Source organism: Marmota monax, unplaced genomic scaffold (assembly GCF_021218885.2).
Source record: "Marmota monax isolate L192 unplaced genomic scaffold, Marmota_monax_Labrador192_F-V1.1 WCK01_AAM20220418_F8-fsc00192, whole genome shotgun sequence".
NCBI classification, from domain to species: Eukaryota; Metazoa; Chordata; class Mammalia; order Rodentia; family Sciuridae; genus Marmota; species Marmota monax.
In genome coordinates this window covers 2,336,226-2,347,015 of record NW_026693786.1, presented here as the reverse complement: position 1 = coordinate 2,347,015, position 10,790 = coordinate 2,336,226, and the positions used below count along the sequence as shown (strand labels likewise).

The window sequence follows — 10,790 nt, the reverse complement described above, 5'->3', positions numbered from 1 at the left end:
AAATTGCTTTGACTATTTGAGGTTTTCTGTGTTTCCATACAAATTTTAAGGTAGATTTTCTATTTATGTGAAGATTGATTTTGGAACTGTATTGAATTCATCAATGGCTTTGAGTAGTATGTACATTTTGGCAATATTAATTCTTATCTATGAACATAAGATATCTTTCCATTTATTTGTGTTATCTTCAATTTCTTTCATCAATGTTTTATTGTTTCTAGTAAACATACCTTTCACTTCTTTGGCTAAATTTACTCCTAATATTTCATTTTTTGGTGTGATCGTAAATGGAATTGTTTTCTTAATTTGTTTTTTTTTTGGTAATTTGTTGTTAGTATATAGAAATGATACTGATTTTTGTCTTGGTTTACTATCTTGCAACTTTACTGACTTTGTTTATAAATTCTAATAATTATTGGTAGAGTCTTTAAGATTTTCTATATGTAAGATCACATTGCCAGAACAGAGAGTCAATTTTACTTCTTCCTTTCCCATTTGTGTTCCTTTCATTCCTTTTTCTTGTCTAATTGCTCTACCTAACTTTCATTTACTGATTAAATCTTTTTACTTATTAAAGGTCTGTTAGTCACTGGAAGAGGGTCCAAACAGTTCCTTGAGAGGGGGGAAACTCAACTCAGGACAAGTGAGATCCTTGGTATATGTGACAGAAAAGAATTTGAGTATGTGCCAGTCAGAGACATGGGTAGAGTTTTATTTAAGAAAGCAAATACACATTCAAGGGAGAATGTAGACTATCTCAAGAGAGATGCACTTTGGGAATAAAGCAAACACTTATGCAAGGGAGAATTCTGGTCATCTAGAAAGTGAGAGATGCTTCTGGGATTTTCAGGCTCTTCTTTTAAAGGAAACTTGGTGAGCAGTGGTCATGGGAAGGTATGTGAATATGACATCAGTCTGTTTGTTCTCAGGATCCTTAGAGTGATGTGGTCCCAATTATCTAACAGATAGGTAACATTGGAAAATCCCCTAAATTATAGGCTTTTAAAAATATTATATGTGTCTTTGCTTAATCTATTTATTGGTGGCCTAAGTAACAGTCCATAAGGTAATTATCATAATTTATAGTAACTTTAAGTATCATGAATTTATAGTAACTTTAAGATTATAGATTTCTGAGAAATTGGAGAGTTATAGGAGACATTTATGGGAGACAGATTGTCTTGGGGAGTGAGAGGCCTGGAAAGGTATCTGGAAATTTAAATTAATGTTATATTTCCTTGTCCTTCCTTTTGCTGCCTTTCTATCTTTTATTTCTTTTATCTCATGTTCAGAATTTCTATTTCTTTTTTCTTGCATTATATATTTTTCCAATTTTTAATTTGTTTTTAGATATACATGATAGTATGGTATATTTTGACATATTATACTTACATGAGGTTTGTTTGTTCTTTCTATCCAGTTTTACCTCTACTTTTTAGTAATTGCTTTAAAGTCCTTGTTCTCAAAACATGGTTTCATAGATTAGTTGCAATAATAATACCCAAATACATTTTAGAAATGTAAATTCAAAGACCTCTCTCATCCCAGGGGCACTTTACCACTGAACTACATCCCCAGCCCTCTTTATTTTTTATTTTGAGACAGAGTCTCTCAAAGTTGTGTAGTCTGGCCTCAAACCTGTGTTCCTCCTGCCTTAGCCTCTTGGGCTGCTGGGACTACAAACCTGCACCACCATGCCAGATCTCATCATTCTGATTTTTAACAAACTCTCCAAGTGATTCTGATAAATCAAAATTTTGAGAGAGTTGATGATCTAGTTTACAATATAAGGATACAACCTACCACTCTACTTTCAAATGATACTACGACTTCATGTAAAATGGCAGTACTTTACAATATACTTCTATTTCCCCACTTCCATCTTTTGTACTATTTCTGCAATCCATTTTAATTTTAGATATGCTTTCAGCTCCATAATACATTGTTGCTTTTGCTTATGTAGACAACTCTATTTTAAAGACATTAAAAGGAAGAAAAAAGCATTTACATTTTTCTCATATGTTTGTAATTTTCTGCCCTCTACATTCATTTGTGTAGATTAATGATTGTCAGGTGGTGATTTATCCACTTCCACAGAAACATTAGGCAATGTTTGGAGATATTTTTGGTAGTCACAACTGGAAGGTAATGGTAGCACCTAGTGTGTACATGCAAGGGATACTGCCAAATAAATGGGACAGTTCACAGGACAGCCCACAATAACAAAGAATTACCTGGCTGAAAATGCCCATTCTTTAGAAAATCCTGATGTAGATCAAAGGCTCCATTTCATATTATTTCCTTCCTCCTGAAGAAATTTCTTTATTGTTTCTTTCAGTGCCTATCTGCTAGTGATGAATTTTCTTCCAGGTTTTCTTTGTCTGAAAAGATTTTTACTTCTCAACCATATTTACAGATATTTTTGCTACTTATAGAATTCCCAGTTAACTGTTAGATTTTTCTCTCAGGGCTGTAAAAATATTCTACTGTTTTCTGATGTACATAGTTTCTAATAGGAAGGCTATGATCATTATTATCATTGTTCCTATGTACTTAATAGATTTTTATTCTGTGACTGTTTTTAAATTTGTTATTTATTTATAGTTTTCAGGAATTTTATTTTAATGTGGCTTGGTGTGGTTTTCTTTGTGTTTATACTACTTGAGTTTAGACTACTGGAGTTATGGTATCATATATTTCATCAAATTTAGTAAACTTTTAACTATGTTTTAGTCAAATATTTTTCATTGTTTTGTTCTAGGACTTCAGTTACATTTATTTTCCATTATTTATGTCAACAAAGCTCTGTTTGTTAGTCTTTTGATTTCTCTGTTTCATTTTGATAATTTTCTATTGCTATTTTTCAAGTTTACTGATCATATCTTTTGCAGTGTCTAATATGCTCTTTTTTTTCTAATATGCTCTTAATCACATTCAATGAGTTACTTCTTTTGGATATCATTTTTATCACCAAAAGTTTATTTTCATTATATTTTTAAATTGAATTTTTCTCATCACCATGTTCATAGTTTCCTTAGAATATTTGAACATTGCTTATAAATTGCTATCACCTGCTAGACCCATTGCATTTGTCATTTATGAGTTTATTTTTATTGACTGATTTTTTCTTTACTGTAAATTACATTTTCATGCATTTGAGCTTCTTCACTACATTTCAATATGATGTTAGATGTTTAAAATTTTATGCTGTAGCTGGGCCCTTAGTACACTCCTGTACCTGTAAATTTCAGTGACTCAGGAGGCTGAGGCAGGAGGATTGCAAGTTTGGGGCCAGCCTCAGCAACTTAGCAAGACCCTCAGCAACTTAGTGAGACCCTGTCTCAAAATAAAAAATAAAAAGGTCTGGGGATGCAAATCAGTGCTAACGTGCCCCTGGGTTAAATCCTCCGCACCAAAAAAAGGTTTTTTTCATACTGTAGAGTGTTGGAATTTTGCTGTCTTCTTTAAGGAGTGTTGAGCTTTTTTCTGGCAGTAGTTTAGTTACTTGCTTACTTTGAAATATTTGAGGTTTGCTTTCATGCTTCCGTAGTGCAAGATTAGAATATCCTTTATTCTGATGAGAATTTAGCCACATCACTAAGGCATGGTCCTTTTATGGGCTCTTCTGCATGTTCTGAGTGATTTTCAAGGACTCTTCATTCTTTCTACTCATATCTGTAATGTCATTCAAACTGGTATGAGATTTGTCTCTTTTTTACCCCGTCTCTTGAAGTTCCACTCTTTGCATGCATGTCTTCATTTTCAGCATAAACTCACAAGGGGATCTCTGCAAATTTCTAGAGTCCCTGTTTGCATTCTTATGGAATTGTGACCTGCAGTTTCTAGTTGTGTCAGTATTCCTCAACTCTGATCTCTCTCTTTCTTCAACTTGGCCAAACTACAACACCCTGCTTTGAATAACCCTTCCTGTTCCAGGTTCAGAATGCCTGTGCAATTTTGAGGTTCACCTCACCTTTAAATTTTCATTCATGGATCACAGTTTCCTTCTGCCTATTTTCTAATGCCTGAAACCTGCTGTTTTGTATATTTTCATAGATTTTCTATTTATTTATGATAAGAGGAAAAATCTCTTCAATGTTAAATTTATCATGACTGTAGATGAATATTATCAACATTAAGTTTTTTAGATCAATCTATATCACTATTTATAATTTTAGTTAATTTTTACCTCTGTGAAGTATTCCAATATACAAATGTATGTATTTTAATTTATTATTCATTCTTCTGTTGCTGAACATTTCAGTTGTTTCCAGCTTGTTTAAATTAAAAATAATTCTACTTTGAACATTTGAATAAATGTATTCTGGTGTACATGCTGAAGATAGTCTCTAAATCAGTTCTAAAAGATCCTTGGGGTTCCCCAAATTCCTTTCAGGATGTCTTTAAGGTCAAAACTATTTTTATAATAACATTAAGATGTTATTTGCCTTTTTCTTCTGTTGACATTTGTGCTCATACTTTAAAAGCAATGATGGGTGAAACTGGTGCTGTCGTAGCATGAATCAAGGAAGTAGCACTGTCATGGGTTGATAGTTTTCCAGCATTAAAAATCACCTTATTCTTTACCACCATGCACTCACAGGTCTCACAGTAAAAAATATGTCTGTTACATTTAAGAATGGCCTTGATGAAGCAGTAAAACTTATCAATTTTGTTAGACTTTAACCCTTAAGTAAATGGTTTTTAAAAAGTATTCTATGTGATAAAATGGAATTTATCTACAAAGCACTTTTGCTTACTGAAATGATGGTTGTCTTGAGAAAATACATGTAAACTTTTGAGTTGTCAGATGAACTAGGAGCATTGTTTTTATGGAATTAATTTTTTTTTTTTGGTGCTGGGGATCAAACCCAGGGCCTTGTTCATGCAAAGTCAGCAGTCTACCAACTGAGCTATATACACAGCCCATGGAATTCATTTTTAAAAAAACTTTAAAAAATAATGTTCATATGGAAATTTGGGAAATGTTTTCTCAATTGAGCAAATTTGACTTATCACTTCAAGAAAAAACTTAGTATTTGATGTCAATGATTAAATTTCTTGATATAGTATGTCTGCCATCATGGGTTGACAGTTTTCCAGCAATTAAAGAGGTGTTTTTTTCTCTTTTTTTCCCTAAAGAGGCTGATAACAACATCCTTGAATTATACTTTATTTATTATTAGTTTTTTAAAAAAACAGTTTAATTGAGTTTTGGTTTATGTAACAGTTTCGTTTGTTTTATGTGTGCCATTTAATGTATTTTTCTGTTTACATAGTTCTATAATCACCACCACAATACAATTTTAGAATATTTTTATTGTCAACAAAATACCACTCATGCCCATTTGCATTAATTCCACATTTCTACCCTAGTTCTCCAGGCAACCTCTAATCTATTTTTTAAAGTCTCAGTAGATTTTCTTTTCTATACATTTCATGAAGACAAAATCACACACATAATATGTGATCATTTGTGTCTGTCTTGTTGCACTTAATATAAAGTGTTTGAGGTTCATCCATGTTGTGTCACATATCAGTGTTTTATTTGTTTTTCTTGGGAAATAGCATCCCTTTGTATAGATATAACTCTTTTGTTTGACCATTCACCAGCTGATAGACATTTGATTTATTTCCAGTTTTAACCACTTTCGGTTAAATAATGCTACTCTTCACATTCATGTACAAGTCATTGTGTGTATACATTTTTTGTCTTGAATAGAAAGCTAAGAGTTGGGTTAATGTATTTTGGTTGATGAGGAATCTCAGGCCCCCAAAGGGCAAGAGGCTTGCTCTTGATGACCTAGATACTTGTTACTTAAGACAGGACAAGATTCCTACTCTCTTGCTCTCAATATCCTCTCCTTGGGGTTAGAGCCACAATTCCACTTTTGATATGTGCCTTGAGATGCCGTCCCATGTGTATTCAGGTAAATGACTATGTTGCTTGTGTAGTTTGTGGTCATAAAGCATATCCCTTGAGTTTATTTTTAGTGTTGCCATGAAGGTTGGGAACCAGATAGTCATTTGAATGATTTATTTTCATTATTTTCACACACACACACACACACACACACACACATCTATAGGTTAAGAGAAAAAGACAGCCAAGGAGAGGTTAAGAAGAGGTGAAGCAATGTGAGAGTGGTAAGGAAGAGTCATACCATGGTAGTATACCAGAAAGCATAAGTCTCAGATCAGAGTGGTTTGGGCATGTCACATCACAAGACACAGATACTGAGGAAAATGAAAGCTGTTATGAATAGCACAGGAACTAAAGGGTGCCTGTGCTAAAGTGATCTGGGGTGAGTGTAGAGGAGTTGTCAAGGGGTAGGTTCTGAAATGACTTATAAACCATACAGGGACTTTAGATTGCAACCTAGAGTGGAGAATGGAAGACATTAATGTGTTCTAAGGTGTAATGAGGCAAAAAGTACATCATTATAGTGTAAAACATAGAATTACAATTTTAAATAAAGGATATTGTAAGGGATGAAGAAAATGAGGGCAAGAATATGGAGCCAAAATGGCCACACACACACACACACACACACAAAGAGCCTCAAGATAGATTAAGCAACCACCTATAGACTTGCATTGGATATTTAACCAACAATTGATGGAGATTTTAACATACTCTCAAAATCTGATGATCAAACAGATTAAAAATTAAGCAGAGATGGGAATATGTCACATCACAAGACACAGGAGCAAGACTTAAAAGAGCCCCCAATACCTAAATCTGGAATAATTTGAGATATAAAATAAATACTAACAAGGTGTGGTGATACATAGCTATAACCCTGTAATCCCAGCTACTTAGGCTATTGAAGCAGGAGGATTGCAAGTTTGAAGGCCCCCTGGGCAACTTAGTGAAACGCTTTAACAAAATAAAATTTTAAAAATTCTGGGTATATAGCTCAGTGGTAATGCACTTGCCTAACATGAACGAGGCCTTGGGTTCAATCCCCAGTACTGCAAGATAAATAATAATTTCGGTATCCAGAGGACAAAATATCCATGAATCCATACCAATATGAAAAAGATTAAAAGAAAGAAGTAATGAATTAATAAATGGATGAATAAAGAGGAGAAGAGTGAATTTTCCTTACCAAAGAATTCCAACAAATAAATATGGAAGAAATTAGTGAAATAGAAAAATCACCATAAGAACATAACAGTAATAAATGCTGATGGCAAGATTCACTGATCAAAGCTAAAAGTAGTGGGAGAAACTGGTTCTGCTAGTATAGCCTCAAGGTGTATATTTTTCAAATCTATTAATTATTGTGGTGGTTTTAACAAATGTCTACAAATTCTGATACTTTAACTTCAGAACTGGACTTTAATTTCTCTTTACAGCTGGGTGCACACTCCTATAATCCCAGGAGCTCAGGAGACTGAGGCAGGAAGATTACAAGTTTGAAACCAAGCTCAGCAACTCAGTGAAGCCCTGAGGACTTAGTGACCCTGTCTCTAAATAAAACATAAAGAAGGGCTGGGGATATGGGGATGTGGATTAGTAGTAAAGCACCCCTGGATTCAGTCACTGGTATCAAAAAATATTCTCTTTAATTGAATGTGAACTCATCTTAAAGAGACTCACTTCTATGAAAAGAGATTGGCAAGGGGAAAAGGGTCATGTTGGTAACATGTACCACTTCGTATGATGGATTGAGAAAGGTATATTAGAGACATAACAAAACATCAGACAAACCCATACTGAGGGACGTTATACAATATATCTGAATAGTTTTATTCAAATTTATTAAGGTCTTGAGGGACAGGGAAAGTCTGAGAAACTTGCCAATTTGTGGAAACTAAGGAAACATGATTACTACATACAATATTATGTTACTGGATTGTGGAACAAACAAAAAAGACATTAATGAACAAGCCAGAATAAAGTTTAGTTAATAGTATTGTACTAATGTTAATTTTTAGTTTTGATAAATGTATTATGTGTATAAAATGTTAATGTTAAGGGAAGCTGGACAGAGGATATATATCAATAATTTCTGTATTATCATCTTTTAAATTTTATTGTAAATCTAAAATTATTTTAAATAAGAAAATTTTAAAAGCAAGCACAAAAAGTAAATAGAGGGGCTGGGGTTGTGGCTCAGTGGCAAGCACTTGCCTAGCATGTGTGAGGCACTGGGTTCAATCCTCAGCACCACAGAAAAAGAAATAAATAAAATAAAGGTTTACAAAATACAATAACATTATTAAACAAAAAGAATAAAACTTTTAAAAAAGTAAATAGATATATTGAAGACTTGAAGAATGTATAAAATAAGCTTAAACTATTAACAATGTAGAGTTCTATATACAACAGTAGAGAATGTTTATTCTTTTAGAGCACACAGGGAATATTCCTAAAAACCAAAAATGTACTAGGCCATAGGTGAAGACTCAAAAAATTCCATTAGGTCAATATTGTTCTGATTATTTTTTGATGACATGCAATAAAATTAGAAATATACAAAAAACAATAGCTTAAAAACTCCATGAGTTGATTTACTAAATTTGATTTTACTAAATAGTCCTTTGAGATTTTAAACTCTTGAGTTAAATAAGAAATTACAAAGGATATGAAATAAATATTTAGAACTCTATGATAATAAAAACATTCCATATGAAAATTTATCAGACATAGATCAGGCAATATTTAAAGGAAAATGGATGCCTTTAAATGAATACATTTTTAAGATCCACAAAACTTAAAAATAAATTATGTAAATATTCAACCCAGCAAGGTGGAAAAAGAGTAACAGAGCAGATGTACATAAGAAGGGAGGAAATAATAAACAGATATAAACAAAATAGAGAATAGTAAAGCCCAGAAAAATAAAAAAAAAAATACCTAATTTGGTTCTTTAAAAAGTAGTAATTAAAATAGATGAATCTGTGGTGAAACTTACCAATATAAAGATAATATTCAGGGCCTGGGGATGTAGTTCAGTGATAGAGCAATTGAGTGGCATGCATGAGGCCCTGGATTTGATCCTCAGTCTGGAGGTGGGGGAAGGAAATATGCAAAGAAACATATATAATAAAAACAAATTTTGATACAACAGAGATTTAAAAGTAATAGAATAACATGAAGAAATAAATGCATGGAACTGGGGCTGTGGCTCAGCGGCAGCTCAGTTGCCTGGCATGTGTGAGGCACTGGGTTCGATTCTCAGCACCACACAGAAATACATAAATAAAATAAAGGTCTATCAACAACTAAAACAATTTTTTTTTAAAGGAAAGAAATGCTGATAGTTGTAATGTGGCAGAGCTGATGGTGATGTTTCATGGCTCCAGCAGGGCTTTCTACAAGGTATTTCTCAAAGGTGTTCATGAAGACTCCCTCACAGTTGTTTTTGAAAATAATTAATGATATTTTAGCCCTTTGGAAACTAATGCTCACCTTTGATATCCATACTTTCACTAGTGCCATTTATAAAAATTTTAAGGAGGCAAGCTGAAAGTCTAATTTTTTAAGAACAGTAAGAGTTTAATATCCGTGCTGATTTAGTGGCATCAAAAGGCATTTTAGTAAAGTTACTAGTTTCAAATAATTTGAGTATGCCAAATCTGAAAACTAGACATTTAAGGCATACAACAACTATCTACCTTATTTTTTAAGTTTTTTATTGGTGCATTATAGTTATACATAATTGTGGGGTTCATTTTGACATATTCATAAATTCATATAAAATAATTTACTCCACTTCAATCCTCACAGCAACCCCCTTCTCTCACCTCCCTCTCCCAAACCCCTACCTCTAATCTGTTAGTCTTCCTTCTATTAATTTTTAAAATTAGTGCATTATAGTTGTACATATTCATACATGCACGCATAATTTGGTCAGTTCCTCCCCTTTCTCATTTCTCTCTCTCTCTCTCTCTCTCTCTCTCTCTCTCTCTCTCTCTCTCTCTCTCTCTCTCCCCTTCCTATACTCTAGGGTTTTCCTTTCTATTTTTATGAAATATTATTTTAAAAAAATTCCTCATTCCTCTCTAGCTTCTGCATATGAGAGAAAACATTCCAGACTTGACTTTCTGAGTCTGGTTTATTTCATTTAATAATAAACTTCAGTTTCATCCATTGGCCAGCCAATTATATAATTTCATTCTTCTTCATGGCTGAGTAAAACTCCGTTGTGTGTGTATGTATACATACATATACATATATATAAATGTATATATATATATATATATACGTATTTATATATATGTATATGTATATATGTATTTTTTCTTTATCCATTCATCTTTTGAGGGACACTTAGGCTGGTTCCATATTTTCCAAAGGGCTAAAATATCATTAACTTTGGTAAAAACTAAACCATGTTAGAGGGGGAAATTTTATCTCTAAATGACGGTAATTTAAATTAAGTCCAAGAGTTTTATTGTGTGATTAAAACCCACTTAAACCCCCTGCATCTGCTACTTGGCAAATTCTTTACACTTGAGTTGGGGCCTGCCATCCCAGGCACTATGATGTACATTGTGATTGAGATTGATTAGCAAAATTGGGTTAAATAAGAAATTACAAAGGATATTATATAGTAAGCATAGTTCCTGCTTACTATATCTATTCAGCACCTCACTTTTGTGGGAATTGTAATAACCACAGTTTTTTTAATTATAAAGAGAAAAATTAAAAAGTGTTTTTTTAAAGAGAGAGAGAGATTTTTTTAATATTTATTTTTTAGTTTTTGGTGGATACAACATCTTTATTTTTATGTGATGCTGAGGATTGAACCCAGTGCCCTGTGCATGCCAGGCAAACG

At 32.9% G+C, this 10,790-nt stretch overlaps 1 protein-coding gene across 1 annotated transcript in view; it reads left to right on the top strand.

Moving 5' to 3' along the window:
* The window catches only part of LOC124105031 (coiled-coil domain-containing protein 43-like), a 101,374-nt gene that overhangs the window by 9,939 nt on the left and 80,645 nt on the right, over positions 1-10,790 (top strand). The window lies entirely within an intron of this gene.